This window comes from Aphis gossypii, chromosome 1 (assembly GCF_020184175.1).
Source record: "Aphis gossypii isolate Hap1 chromosome 1, ASM2018417v2, whole genome shotgun sequence".
Lineage (NCBI taxonomy): Eukaryota > Metazoa > Arthropoda > Insecta > Hemiptera > Aphididae > Aphis > Aphis gossypii.
In genome coordinates this window covers 20,216,788-20,233,976 of record NC_065530.1, presented here as the reverse complement: position 1 = coordinate 20,233,976, position 17,189 = coordinate 20,216,788, and the positions used below count along the sequence as shown (strand labels likewise).

General features: G+C 31.2%; 1 protein-coding gene across 2 annotated transcripts in view; it reads left to right on the top strand.

Moving 5' to 3' along the window:
- The first annotated feature begins 246 nt into the window (after positions 1 to 246).
- Positions 247 to 17,189, top strand: part of LOC114126241 (protein yippee-like 1) — a 39,148-nt gene continuing 22,205 nt past the window's right edge. For both annotated transcript variants that reach the window (XR_003592573.2, XM_027990138.2), the window contains exon 1: positions 247 to 559. The gene's annotated coding sequence lies outside the window, so the exon portion shown is untranslated. The remainder of the gene's footprint in view (positions 560 to 17,189) is intronic.

The window sequence follows — 17,189 nt, the reverse complement described above, 5'->3', positions numbered from 1 at the left end:
GGCGGAGTGCTCTCTGCTCAGCTGCGGCGGCGGCGGCCAGTGGCAACAGCAGCAGCAGGTCATCCTCCTCTCACGGCGGCGGCGGCGGCAGCGGCGGCGGCGGCGACGGTTGTTGTTTACGTTTCGCGACACCCGACGTGTATGCGTATACGTACGGCGAGGCAGCACTGCGCAAGCGCCGGCCGCACGCCCGCGCCGCGCCGCGCTATAGAGTAGTCGCGCTCCACCCCGCGCGCGCAGTATCCACACGCCGTCGTCGCTCGGAGAGGATTTCCCATTGTGGCGCGCGTGTTGTTTTGTGTTCATTCGTCAGCTGTTCGCCGCATCAGACGCGTGCACACCGCTGTATTGTTCGCACGCACGTATCGGTGCTTGGCGTTTTTTTTCCGTTTTTCTTGTCGCCGTCCGTCGTTTCCTCGTCGAGTATCCTTCGCCGACAGCGAGTCGACTTAATAACGTGTGGCCTGCGATATCGTCTCAAACACTGTCCACCGCCGCCGCCGTCGTCACAGCGACTCGCCGACAGACGACACTGTAGCTGCCGTCGTCGTCCGCGCAGGTAATAATCGCCTCCTAATATTCCAATATAAATTCGTGGCAACGTAGTCGTCCTAGTGTTGGACTGTCGTCGGTATTGGCGCGTTAGGTTAGGTTGAGGTGTCAGAGTTTATTATATGTTTTCTTTTTTACTATCGGGTCGGGTCCAAAATCGGATAGCGCCGGTAGAGTAAATCCGACGACCAAAATATTAGCGTATTATATTATTTTGTATTTTTTAATATTCCTACTACGTTGTTATGACCTATGCATTTTTCATTCCAAAAATATTTTTACTCGGACAAAAAAATACCGGCGAGAGTAATGGTTGCATAATCTCCATCTACGGGTTCATATTTACCCATATCGTTTTATATTTTAAGGTACCTACTAATTAGACAGTTTTCGATGGTATTAAAATATTATTAAAAGAAACCATCAGCGTACGCTTTTTTTTTTTTTTTTTTGGAATTTTTAACATTTATACTTTTTCCGACCAAAATCGGATTACCGCTTTCGCCTCTTTGCCACATCTAGCTGTGGCTCCGCGGTGTATTGCGTAGTTAACAATGTTTTTTGGCCACCGCTGTCGCTTCGTGCGCACGTGCGATTTACTCGCGCACGTAGGAGAAGAAAAATATCGCACAATGGTTCTTTTACTTTCCTGCGATATCTTTTAAACGAGGGGATCTACGAAACCCGTATAACGTCGGTCTTCGTGATTTTGCTTGGGTTAGGTTGTACAATATCTCGTTTCTACCTCGTAAATATTATATTATTTTTTTCAAATTGCTAGTTAGCGGACTAACAACCTACTACCTATAGTTATAAACAGTTATAACATAAATTGTTATTGTTGCTCTCGAGTCACGACAATCGTTGAGACCTCAATCACAATAAAAAAATATGACCATGTTCTTTCTATTTAAAATTGCATTTTATTGTATACTAGGTGTTTCATAGAAGCCGTACATTTTAAATACAATTTTCCTAACACTTTTTGTGGCTATCGATTTGTCGCTCATAGTGTAAATTGTATTTATGTTAACAAATCACTCAATCGATTATATTACTACAATTATTATTTTTAATTTTATATTGCCTCAATACGGGAATTAAAATCGTTAACAATTAAATAAAAATTGATTTCAACGAAAACGCATATACGTATTCACATTATACACATTATATTTAAAACGGTTATTGCACGAGTAAAATTATGTTTTGCATAATTTTTTTACCCAACTATATTAATCAATCGTGTATACACGCGAACGATTTATAATTACCTGTATAGATACATCAATTTCATAATATATAATGTACTATGCGTACATAAATGCACTTATAATAGTAATGATTTTAATTTTTCTGATTTTAATTTTTCCTGCGTTTTGTGTTTGCGTCTTTGACATAATTTCTACGACTTTATTTATATGGTTAAACGCGTATTCGAAGTGAAAGCTTCCTATGTTACTATAAAAACTTCATATAATATGCTATATTTCAGTATTTAACTACACGAAAATAACCAAACTCCTTTTTTTTCGATTTATAGCCTGACGACGGTGACGACCAATGATAATTGTAAAAACTGTTAATAAAACAATAATTTTCCTTTTCTTCGAACACAAATGCATTCTGTCTGTATAAATGTGTATGAAATACACCTAACCCATTACCGGGTAGAACCAGCATACTGGCTACAGTGATACATTTTAATTCAACAACCCATTTTGCACCTCTTATACGTATAAGAAAGAACATAAGTACAATCTACTCTGCAGTGAAATTACAGTTAGGTAGATACCTTGTTTTATAACTAGTAAGATATATTTTTTCATTATACGTTCGACGACCTACGTATATCTCGAACGTATAATTGTATAAATTTTGTAAAAAAAGAGGTATACATAATAATATTAATAATATATTATGATTAATACGTATATATTAAAATCTTAACTTATTGGGCGTATTTAAAATGTATTTTCTTTTATGTTTTCTGAAAAATTAATTACTATATAATACAGATGATAAATTTATATACACTCTATAATCTATATAAGTACTCGTTATATTTTAAAAAGTTTCGACTTTTATGAAAATATTTTTTTTCATGGTTCCATGTCATTTCTAAACAGTATTTTTGAAAAATAATAATATCTTTTTTCAAAAATCTCTTATAATGACATAAAATAATGTAAAAATGATATTTTTCAAAAGTCAAGAAATATTGTAATAATGATGAGTATTGAGTGTAGACACTTAAATATATTACTTTGTATACCTATATTACCTACCAAATAAAGAATTATGCTTTTTTTTTCGGATATTGATACTTGAACTTCTGCTTTCATTCCTCTACAGTCTATGACACGATGTGTCTTCCTTTATCTTGAATTTATTTTATACATTAAAAAATGGGTCATTCAAGATGATAAAAACTACAAGTAGGTATTACGTCGTCCAATTGAGTTCGTGACCCCCGACGAGGAACTTCACGCAGTATACGATATATAATCCATGTAAAATGTACATAATGATAATACACTATTAATCTCCTTATCTTTTATTATAATATGATGTCAACATGTATAGGTTTTTTTTTAAAAAAAAATTTCACGGCCGTTGATCGTTTCTCGATAACAACTCGTTTTAAAGTATACAAATCGTATGCGGGCTATGCAGTCACACGAGATCGTCTCGGTCTCCATGATGTCGTGACCCTTCTATAAATATTATGTTCGAAGTACCAGAAACAAGGGCTTTCGCTTTGAATACTGTGTTTTTACATCATTTGTGATAATATGCCTTTAAAACTGCAGTAAGTAGGTTTAAGCGCATGAAGGTCAAAAATACACTTTTTTTTATTCCAGGGGCGCCGTTTGAGGGGGGGGGGAGCAGGGTGTCTTTTGATGACCCTATTTTTCATGTACTATAATATGGCCCCGGCTTACAAGTTAAAAAATCCAAGAAATTTCATTGGTAGGTAAATTAATAAATAAATTTTAACTACAATGTTGTGCATTTATATGTATTTATATATATATGTGTATGTGTATATAGTGAATCAGCGTGCATATTTGTACCACATTTCTTCGTTTAATAATTAATTTATTCAAACTTAGATTTTTGGAATCTTAAATTATACTTAAGGAGTATGAACTAGACTGTCAAATCGGTATTAATTTAAATTTAAGAAATTTTAAAAGTATACCAACTGTGGCAAAACAAACTTTTTTTCAAATAAAAATTACCTTTCTTTTTTTTGTAAATTGTTAAGAAGATGATTTTCAATCTCCCAATTTATTGTTTACGAAATATGTTTGTACTTTTATGTTTTGAGAGTTGAAACAGTTAAACAATACGAGTATATCCAGCTTACAACTTGTTGTTGTGAACTTTTAAATAAACAGTTAAAAGCCCATCAATATTACCATGCAGTAGCTACATCAAATAATATCAACGTTAGATACCTACTTATAAGGTATCTTATATTTTAATAAAATATTTATACAAAACAAGAAATCAAATATAATGTATATTATTATCATTTTGTTTTTAAATTGATGAATAATGGTAAATATTGTCGATAGTGATAAAATAAAGCCATAAATAATTTTAATAGGTTATTTTTCATTGAAATGGAACATTTTTGTTTTCTTTTGTTCGATTTGATAATATTTTTACGAAGTTAAAAAACAAACCATACATTGTGAACAGCTGTGTTTGTCCGTACATACCTAGTATTTTGTGTAATTAATGTCACAATCGTGATATTATAATATTCAACAGGTAAGCACCTAAATAATTCAAGCAGAGAAAACCGTAGTTAGGTATATTAAACTTTAACTACAGACTACGATAGTTTCGAAGAAATGTAAGTATTTAGGGATAATGTAATCCTCGAAGGCGCCACGAAAATGAAATACGTAGCATCTTCATTCGACAGTTCTACGAACAGGTTGTTAAACATGTTAACAATGGCTGTCAATTATGACATTAATTTTAATTTATAAGCCATAAATCATAATCATCCATGCCATTATGTTTATATTAATATTATATAAAATACAAATTACAAGTATAATAATTATTATTATGAATTAATAGGTGCTATGTAATTAGAATATAATATAAGCTATCTATGTTTAAAACGCATGTGTATTGGATTACAACTATAGTGGCTATATTCTAAGAATGATTCTGTGTACTATTTAATTGGGTATATCTTCTCAGTTTATGGTTTACACTATTTATTAATTATAATTACGTATCAAAAAAAAAGTTAATTTGATAAACGCAATTTATTAGTTTAATCTTCTTTAATCGATCAGGTTTTTTTTTTTAATTTACTAAATCATAATATTTTTTTTCTTATTACGTTTTAATTGGTTTTCAAAATGCAATCAAATTTATCTATTTTAATATTTGATCATTTCGATGTCTGATAATTTGCTTTAAAAGTTTTATTACTTCGCAGGTGTCTTTATAAAGTTTGTCTGAATGTCAAAACCTTGATGGTAAGAGTGGTAAGACCCTGTTGAAAACTATCTCGGTTCCTTCTAATAAGACTAAAATTATAAAATATGTAGATATAGATAGGTGAGTACTGGGCGCATATATGTTATTACTTAACGAAATTGAATTTATACATGATGCCTAAACATTATTATTCATAAACACCTACTCAGCAACTTGCATAGTTACCCTTCATTGTTGAATATCTACTTATTATATAATACAATAATCCATATTTATTACTAGTCAAATGAAATGAATACAATAATTTCGTAAGCCGAAGAATAAAGGTCGAGTAGCAAATTAATTTAAGTATACAACAGTAAATAATTTATGATTCTTCGAAATTTTCTTGTATTATGTTGGATGTATTTTTATTGGCAGTCCTGCAACTAATTGCACATCAGCCACTGGAATACTTAATATTCATTGTTATTCACCTTTTGTTAGTATAGTCTACCAATACACACCATTGAACCTCGATAATGAAAATAATGAAATATTGAATTGTATACATATTGACATATTGCATTTGAACATTACTTTGGTTATGAAGAAAATTGTTGACCATCGTTCTACATTTCCATGCCGACGATAATATTATTATGCATTATTTTTTTATTTTTTACTGTGTCGAATAAAATCTAATAATATAATCTATTTTCGAGGGGCATTCATTCGTTAACGATGAACTGTCCACATTTAATTTGCACTCAACGCATACGCACACAACTACACTCGCGCACATGCATTTATATGTATATTTATATTTATTAATATATACACATTAGAAACGCGACATATTCAATACTCGCCAATCTTCAGCTGTCAGAGTTACATATTTTATTCATACATGTAACACTTATATATACATTTTTTCGTATGTGTATTTTTTTTTAAGTGATTTTAAACATTCATTTTTTTTATATAGCTCTAGTTGTGTGTTGAAAACAACCTTTGTATGTCGTCGACTTGACACATTTTAAAATTATGAAACTGTATATAGGTAGTTCATACAAGTATAGCGTCTATACGCTTGTAAAATTTGAAACTCGAGAATAATTAAAAAAAAAAAAAGTAGTTAAAGTGGTTCAGTGGCGAGATCGTTATTCGCACATAAGTCCCATCAAAATAATATGTAAGAATTCTATTCAACTACAGCAGTGTGTATATACCTACACATAATACATTAAAAGATTTTTTAACGTTTTCATTTTCGCTGTATAAGAAGAAAAAAAATACCTTTACTCAAACATATTTTTTTTAAATGTTTTTTTCTCGTTGAAAATCCTTTGTCTCTGTTTGAAAAACTGTGTATAATATAACCTCATTCGTATATATCAGAAGGCATATTATTATTCACAGCATAAGCGTTCGATTAAATCATAAAACTGTTTCTATTAGATATTTACATATATTCGTAATAATGTTATTTATCCAAGTAAAACAGCTAGGATTATGTTTTATTATTAGTCATGACTAATGAAGAAATTAATTTTTTTTTACAAAATATAACATTGTAAGATTTTTGATAACCATATTTTGTGTATACTGTGTACTTTTGAAAGCAAAATATAAAAATAGATCATACCGATAATTCGTTTAGATTTTGACCTACGGGGAGTTGGGACTGCTGTGATCTACTGTAATTTTATAAGATAAACCAAGATAAAAATATATTGAATATTAATAATTCCAATTATATCCAGAGAAATTTTTCAGGGAATTACTTTAATAAATAGAAATCATTTCACAGTCTGAAAGATATTGACTATATTTGTTAAGATAATATATCAATCATTCAGAAAATGTTGTAAATGTTGTAAATGATGAGGCTAATAAACAAATAATTTAATGCTTACCTACGGTTAATATTAAAACTCAAAATGTATGATATGTTAATGAAAATCTCTTAGCACTTAGCATATCATTTAGCTGAATTTCGTTATCACTTAATATAAAAATTCCAACAATTTGATAATATAATTTTTTGGAAGACGAAAAAAGTGTATGTTTTATTAGACGATTTTTTTTTTTGAAATTTCATATAAACTAATTGCATTCGTTAGCTATATTAATTTTATTTTTTTCCAATAAACCGCACACTAAACCTAAAAATACTCTGTAGGTCACAAAATCGCTAAATGAATTCCATATTCCCATAATATATCCTTTGTGTTATTGAATTTGTTCATTGGTATATTGTATTATAAAGTAGTTTATCGGAGAAGTGTTCATGATGTACTACAGTTCACCTAATGGCGCCGAATAAGGGGTTTAGATGTAGCATTGACTGTATAGACCAAATATTAAGGGATGGTTAGACAAAAAATCGTCTCGAATATTTCATGCTCATACCATGTGAAATTGTGAAATAATTATTGACACCAAAAAAATTATAAATTGTGAAAGTAGATCATTGGCTCAAACAAAAGCCTTATCGTACTATAACTTTAAAACGTTATTTTGATTAATCGAATGTTGTGAAATAATGAATTTTTTTAATAATAAACCGTTATAGTTATTATAACTTTTTTATCAATTACATTTTTACGCAACACTGGCCATATAAGAAAAAAATGTTTCGAGTTTAAATATAATCTTTTTTATTTTAATAAAAAGGCTGTATGATGGTGGTGAAGCCACCACGATAATATATTGAGTTTAGGATAAAGGTTAATGAGGGTGTTGGTCTTGCAACATTTTTGAGTGTTGGTCAGATCACTAAAAATATGTTATACTTGGTGTTGCTAGTAATTAATATGCGATAGTGTTCAGTGTTTTATTGAAAATCGTGTTTGCACACATCTTAGTATTATCATTATTATTATTATTATTATTATTATTATATACAAAAAGTATATGATAACAATAACAATGTATTGCGAATTCCGCGTAATGATAATCGTCGGTGACAGAGGTGCTCCGAGGACTACGGGAAGACGTCGTCGTTGCACTAAATATCGTAAAATAATATTAAATCATTTATAACCGGACTCGTTTCGTTGCTTAATACGCGAAATCCGTCGTCGTATTATGTTTACATATTATTATCGTACTTAATACATTATATCTATCGTATTTTGTTTAGTTGCACAATAGTACAACTAATGCAGTTGAGAGTTTTAATACGAAAAATCATGACCGGTCGTCGCGTTTCCGGCCGCAACACATGTATTATTAAAATATATAATGTTATTACGAAAATATTATATCATGGTCATCGTCGTCGTCGTCGTCGCGGTCACCGTTTGCCCGAGAAAATCCGTTTGTAGCGGCGTCTGTATTTCATATGTAGTATATTATATTATTAATACAACGCCATTTCCCCTACCGCCGCCCAAGTTACAAACGTACCTGGAGAGGGCATTGACAGTCGCTGTTCGCTGCCACAGTCCAGCGAAAAAATAAAAACGAGCGGCGGTGGCGCGCAATACCGCTTTGTGCGGTCGACGCCACCGCCGGTCACGGCGGTGGGGAGGTCACGTGAGGTTATTTTCTTCAAACCGTTTGCGACTTACGAGTTTTTCTTTGTTTTTCTCGTCATAAGACGAACTTACAACAAACATAATTGTTTTGCCTGCTAAGTCTAAAAATATATACATTAATTCTCCCTTCCACCCTAAAGAATTAAGCCGCTTATTATTATAGTAGGCCTACTATGTATTTCGAGTATGCGTTTCGTGTGCGGATCGTAATATTTTTATCCGTAATGTCGTTGTTGAATAATTTAAGTGAGAATTTTTTAGAAGTTTTCCCGTCCGTTTGTACTCCTACGTACATATAAACCTACTCACGAGTTCATTCACTTGAAAACACGTATGAAATACATTGCAACGCAGTTATAAACAATATAAGTCACAATAAATTATGACGTACAACACTACAACCTTTTTTTTTTTGTTACTAAATAATAGCATAATTAAAATATAAAACTTATTACTTTATTATAATTCATAGTTTATATACTAATTCAATTCAATTAATGCTCACATATAATAGCCCTTTAAATTAATTTCAAATCACGTGCATTATTATAATAATACATGTATATTATGTTGAGCGTGTCATCGCCATCAGCAATATCTTGTATTCGCATAAAAATCATTGCAATACATATAATATTATACATCATTTTGTGTTTTTGTTCCGACTTTCGAGCATAACGATTATGTACAACACGGTTTCAATGAATGTCTAGAGACTTCCCATACGTAATATCTTTCCGTGGTTCATTGAAATTCGTCGAATTTAAAAATTATTTATCACTAATTACTAACTAGTGTTGTGTTTACTTTTGTTCGCATAATCTACAATTTACGTAATAAAAAAAAAAATCGTTAGAATTTATAGTATTGCACTGTTATAACTTTAAAGTCATAAAATACATTTATCAGCGAACAATTAACTCGGTTTTATAATTATTGTACTTATTATTTTAACGATTATTTCAAAGTTGTTTTATCGTTCAATTACTCTTTCATATTTCATAATATGGATAATATTCAATAATGTTATTCTAATCCAGCAAGAACTAAGTAGTATCGATAAATGTTTTATAATAGTATGTTTAATTGCTGTTTATATAGACTCAAATATAGTATAATGAGGTATTATAGTAAATAATAATTATACACTGGTAATATTTTGTTTAACTTGAAAAAATAAATTGTACTATTGTTCAAGATATAACGAGAACATTTTCTATCGAAATAAATAAATAGATTTATGTAAAAACAATATTTGCCAAATATTATTTATTTTTAATCACAACTGTATGATATTATATAATATAATGTTTGTATTTGAACTAATTAGATTAAATGAATAATACTTGAACAATATAATATTATTATGTTTTATATAATATTATGTAATGCAATATTCAGTGTAATAAATTTGATTGAAAAAAATAATTGAAAAATTGCATTATTAACACATGAAATCAATTAAAAACTGATTTTTTTTCTTTTGACCATGTGACCGTATTGGTTAAAAAATTTTTAATAACGACTTATAACACAAATTTAACAGATCCATGAAATTACGAAAAAAATGTTTACCCTTTTTAACGACTTAATAGTTTAACTCAAATACTTGATACAAACAATCGCCATAGGTACGCCTTGAAGTCGTCTACAGTTTATGCGGAAAATATTGAAAATAGCCATTGACGTAGGTACCTATAATTATACTATAATTAAGTCATTTTAATAGCATCTATATAATTTGGAAACGGCCGTACTCGTATATATTACGAAACGTTTTAACTCGGCTGTTATTGTTTTAGCTATTTTTTTTTATCCATAGAAATATAAAACGATACGATTTAAAATTTTCTAAAAAATAATAATACTTATTGTATAGGATTGTACAGCGGTTTTCAAACTGTGATCCACGGAGACCTAGGGCTCCGCACATCTGAATTAAATACTTACATGTATTATTTTTAGTTAAGTAGTTACATGTTACATTTATATTGTATACAGTTTGTATATTAGCAATTCATTGATCCATAATTGTTTGAGTTGTAAAATTGGTATTTCAAGTTTTTGGGGATCCGTGAATTATTTTTAGTATATCAAGGGCTCCGCGAAAAAAAAAGTTTGAGAATCGCTGGGTTTGCATAATATAGTAAATATTATATTATACTTGAGTTCTGGCGAATCTCTTAGAATATACTTATAAAGTTACACGATTACACGAAAAAACAATGCCAAACAATATAATAATATTGGTTTAACTCTGTGTATTATATTATAGTACTATTATATATGTATTACAATTTATTTTATATGTATAGAATAAATATCAGTACATGCAATATAATAATATATAATGATAGTTTTTATCAGATATGACCTTTTGGCACATGACAGTTTTCGGTGCACTACTGCATGCCGCCGCCTCAATATAATATTATATTTATACGTATTAGATTACTATGTGTGTGTGTATGGGTGTGTTTTATGCATTATATTAAATTATTCCCTCTGTACGTATTTCGAAAAAAATATATGGATCATATATTATACGAAAGTAATGTTTCGTCTTTTGACCATGCGACTTAATATGATATATATGTATATTATAATACATTAATATAATATAGACGTACTGTTGTCATAGAAACGAATAACATTTCTTTATAAAACTGAGATTTATTTTAACGTTTTATTATTTACTATCGATGTATATTATAAAAATAATACTCATAATAGTATGATAGTATTGTGAGGATATGATATTATATTTTCTTTTGTTTAAATATCGACGTCAACAATTCATTTGTTTACGTAGACTTCGTTTATTGAAAAGCAGTCACAGAATATATATTTGTATGATATTAATTTATCTATATTGTACACGGCCGATGGCAGTGTTTTTCGTTTTGCGAGTGTTTCTCGGCAAGCGAAACATCAATTTCGTTAAATCCAAATCGGTGACAAGGCTGCTGCTGATGGTCTACTGATTTCGTATTTGTTCGAAACCTTTTTCGAAAATCACCACATCGAATTGTACCTGTACAGCTGCAGGATGACAATCGGAGAGAGAGATTCATTGCGTATGACGACTATTCCTCTTCTTCGACCGTAGTATTACAATGAATTGCGTCATAATCGCGCGCGCGACATGCCTCACTAAAATCGTTATTTTTACGGGGATAATAATTCGAAAACTAAGTTTTATGACAGGAACACTGATCCGGTGATGGGGAGGGGGAGGGGGTTGCAAGCATCGCATACAGTGTCGGCTATATCATCGTCGTCAAAGAGACACATTTGTTCGTCATTGTTGTCGTCGTAATGGTTTCCTTTGTCAAATGGCCCTCTAATGATGTGCGCCGCGGTCCGTTTGTGCGTTTATATTCGTCACTTCCGTAGTTTTTCCGTCTCGGCCGTAGACAGGAAACAATAACATTGGTGCAGTGCTCACAGTGTATAATATAAGTAAATATTTATTATTTTTAATTCTCATTTTTTGATAATATACATTATACAATCTATACATTATTTTTGTTGTATATATATGTATAATACCTAAGCATAATATGAGTTGGTTTTAAACGAATCGTTCATTATATAGTAACACTTTCATGCATACAATTATTTTACTATATTCTAAGTCACAAAAACATTTTCTTTTGAAACGACGCATGAAGGGTTTTCAGATACATAATTCTTGTTACTAACGATTTAGAAGTGATATGTGATGGCGAAAATACACTCATATAATATAATAAAGTATATATACCTATATTATATACACATTCTAAATAGTCATAAAAACTATTATTCAATTATTAACATTAACTGTAACATGTATATAATACACGCGCGCACACATGACTGCAGCTGTGTTGACGACTGGTTTCCTAGTAAGAATGCACGGTCGATTAAAAATAATCGCGAGCCGGGAAAGTCGAGTTATTTTTCTCACGAGATCCAATGTTTTTATGCGTTAAGAAAAAATGTATAACTATTTCAAAACTTGTAGATTTCTTCTCATTTTCCGCTCATCTTACTGATGCAAGATAATGATATAAAGAAAACTCGCATTAATCGTGTGAATACAATAATCAATGCCCGTATTCGTTCATCACCTCCGTGTTATACTTTATACTTTTTTTTTACTTGATACCTATATTACAAAGAAATTGCTCATTGCATCATTTATGTAACGGGTACATTGTACCCACCACCATGATAATTAGATGCAAAACGCTACACGCCGTCCGCATCATTTTTTGACTGATGAAAAGATACAGGTGGCAAGAACGATTTCGTCTAAAGACTATATAATAAAGTCCGTTGTCTTGTTTATCTATAAAGGTGTATATAGTATATCCAGCAAGTTCGTGTCAAAACTCGAAATATTAACTAGATACTATATTACAAACGGGCATCTGCTACAGCAGTGCTACACCTGGTGTGCGTATATAACATATAACTGGTATGTATGTAAATGAGGATATAGCTTTTATTGTGTATTGTGTGTAAAAGTAAAGTCAGCCAGCCGTCAACCCCCCTGACTTGAGTAGGTACACGAATGACAAGTCGGCCGTCTCGCTGTAAAATATTCATTTGTATACATTTTAATATTTATTTTTGCGATAACACACTGTATATTATATAATATAAATACACCTGCCCGGTGACGGTGTTATTTGTCCGTGACTTTGGTGCAAAACAACGAATGACGATTAACTAGTAGTTGTAAAATAAAAAGTGCGATCGAGCGGGCATCGACATCGTTTTTTAACGCTCACCGCAACATGTTCTTACGATACTTATATTATAATCCAGTGACGGTATTTACAGGAGCAGATGGACTTGCATAGTCTTGTGGATCATTTATTTTCTCGGCATCGACCTGTAAAACATAAATTACAATATAAATATATTATTATATTTATTTATACATCTAACATATTTATATTAGATGCAATTATATTATTAGAATTTTGAATGTCAAAACGTGACTTTTTCATTCGATAGAATTTTAATATAACTAGTAATCATGTTATTATTACTATAATAATTATAATTATTACAAAGTTGACAAGTTTTTACAATGCATACATTTTTCGTGTCGTATCTATATTTTTTTCAACGATCTTTTTTAGCAGGCTTCCTGTAATATTATATCAAAAAAATATCTATTTCACAATCAATTATAATATATAATATATTTATATGTATATATAAAATCGGATCTCAAATTCTCAACAATGTTTTTTTTTAAACTTAACTATAACTAACCTATAGATCTAATAGTTCTACGTTTATGTGATGATTATTTAATTAAAAATGTTGAACTTTTTATTAGAATTCGAGTATATAACCGTTATGGATGTAGATTAAATTATAAAACATCATAAAGATGTTACACGAATTTTACTTAAACTTCTCGCAAAGGAAATTAAATTATTCAAAATCAAATTTGTTACTACATGTTATGGTCTCGGCGTAGAACATTATTAACTATTAATGAAATTTATAAAGTTTAAAAAAAAAATAAACAACGGTTTAAGGATTTTGTAAAGTTTAATTAAACAGCTAATCTTTAGGTTGACTAGATCCATTTGATGTAAGAAATTCGACCGTGTAGGTAGAAGATAACTAATGTACCCACAATGTCTGAAACATAATATAAACACATATTGTACAAGGTATACTATTTTTGTGAATAATAATATCATAATATGATATTTAAGCACAGTTTGCTATTATATTATACGATTCGTTTGCAGCCTACATTTCATATTGTAGGTGACCGAATAACGAAGCTCTTAAAGTGAGCGTCCCTAGTATTTTTTTTTTTTTTTGTTTCTACTATATATTATATAGTGCACAATACGAATGCTATAAAACGAACGCTAAAAGGCGAGTGCTGCAGAACAATGCACACACGACTTTATACTTGGATGAATTATAATTATATTATAATACAAAAAAATCTCTACTAAAACTGTATACAGCACCTATGAATATACATTATTATGTGTGTGCGTATAGATTACATCGTGTAGAACAATAGCTAATCGAAGCAATCATATATAAGTATTATAAAAATAAATTGTAATGGGAAACTAAATCGAACGGAGGCGGTAGGCCGGTACCCATATCGTATTTTATATTAATATACTATCTATTCTGCAAACGAATTTCGAGGATTGAAAATATTGCTCGCCCATGTGTGTAGGCGTCACGTCGATATAAACATATTATAATAAAACATTATCTTCGAATCAGTGTAATTTCACTATTATCTCACATTGTGATATTACATATTGGTGTAATTAATCATAATTTTATCCCTTTTAACACTAACGAGATAATATATCATTATAATCGTCGAGTGGTTTTTATAACATGTACTTTAATCATTATTAAAACATAATAACTTTAATGACATAAGATAAATTTATTGATTTAAACTAAAAAACGACATCTACTTAATATATTAAAAACGATTGTAATTATAAATTATTATAGATACGAGTATAAGTAATATTTTTTATTTTATTATAAACATTGAAAAAGGTCATGGGGGTAAAATATCTCTCTCATTCCCTTCCTGTTATAATATTAGTTTATCGTTGAGGTGTGTTGATATAACTGTTGGACTATTTCCAAAGTATGTTAGTAGCCCCTCTATAGATACATACATAATGTGTCTAAAAATTCGTTCTTAACTTATCCTATTGGCTGACACATCTCCCAATGTCCCATCGCTAGATATCATTATTTTTGCAGATATTTTGCTTATAGTATATTTGTTTTGTGGTAATATTTATAATAACTCAACGACGGTGACAAAAGTCATTGAATGATGGCATCGGACCATAATAATATAATTTATATTGCCGGAAAATATAACTGCAATTATAATAATGCGACTGCTTGCCTACAGCAATCGTGCATGGATCGACCACGTGTTTTTTCGCGGCCTCGTGTGCCATTGACCGCCGTGGAAATCATGTGCCCGGACAAATGAACAACAGTTTTAAACAATATAAAATATAATAAACCAGTCGATAACAGTATCTTGTGATGGTGATAATGGTACAGATTATTAAAGCACGATTTCGACAAAACAATATTATACTCGTTTTTTAACGAAACAGATAAAATATTATGCAGCCGGCCACAGATCACCACGTCGATACACGCCCGTAAGCCAAAACGTCGGTCAACACGTGACATGATACAACATTTAGACGTGGAAGTTGAGACATTTTGGCAGCGGTTTTGGAATAATAACACTCCAGAAATAAATATAGAGATTATACTGAGACGCCAAAAAAGAACTACAGAGCACGGTAGTAAATGGAATAGAGATGCGTCAAACAGACATTCACGTTCGCGGATAATCTCCGAGTGCAGTGTACAAGCACACCTCGTCAGCTGTCGTGCTTAATCCCCGAGGACCGGCGACTAACACGCGAAGTTTATACACGAATAGTCTTCTGTTATGAAATAGTACAACCGAGAATATTGCGTTATAGATCGACTATAGGCGTTGACCCGAGACGGTCGAAGAAACAAGGCCTTGAACGACGAACAGATCGACATTACGGATGTGCGTTTCTCGGACGATCGGATCTATAAGCTAACATAAGGTCATCAATACTTATGCAAAAAGTATCGAAATTATTGTCTTCCCCGAATTTTACAGGTATACGAACAATACGATTTAAGAACTATATTTTGCAACTGCAATGTACCTGACTATTGTAAACGAAACCATAATAATGCGTAAATTGTAATATATAATATTGTATTTTGTCTCCGAAAACGAATTCAAAAAATGTATTTATAATTAATAGAAGTACGATCTCCGTATTCTCCGGATCGGCGTGAGCGTTCGACGGCGACGTCGAACACAAAGCCGAAAAGACACTGCAGACGACCTGTACACCTATATGATATTATTATTTTATTGTTACATTACGCCTCCAAAACAAAGAAACGTCTCGGACTCTGCGGGCACGGAGCCAGGTGGCCCGGCTGTGTTTTTCAACGGGAAATCGTACAATACAACACATTACAATGTTATTAAAGTAAAACCCGTGTAGGTATTGTGATGGGCATCGTGTTTTATATTTTTGTTTTTATATCATATTATATTGTTATCCTTCCTGGACGAAGTGTAGTCTTATTAAAAACATCGATGTGGTTTTTTTTTTATATATATTATTATGTTTTGTCCCGTATATAGAGATTCGATTTCAAAAACAAAAACCGTATTCAATCAAGATCGTACACAATTTTTACGCATTGTAAGAATCGCGCGTGCGATCCAGTATTGTTTCGGAAGCCAATGTAATGTTAATGATATATTATATACACCCGTTGTAGTAGGTATAGTATAATGATATGAATACGTCTATATATGCATATCACATGCATCGTATAATATGTATAATACAATAATATGAATCAGTAATCGACGCGTAACGCTACTGTCTTTTATACTTAACCGTCTTATATCTTATTATATTTTGTATCCAATAATACAATTATTATAAGGACCTAATATCATTTTCGAAGAACAATGATGTATTTACGACGTTATCGTGGTTCCCGTGACTATAGAATCATCGGCGCACGTTTATTTATTCA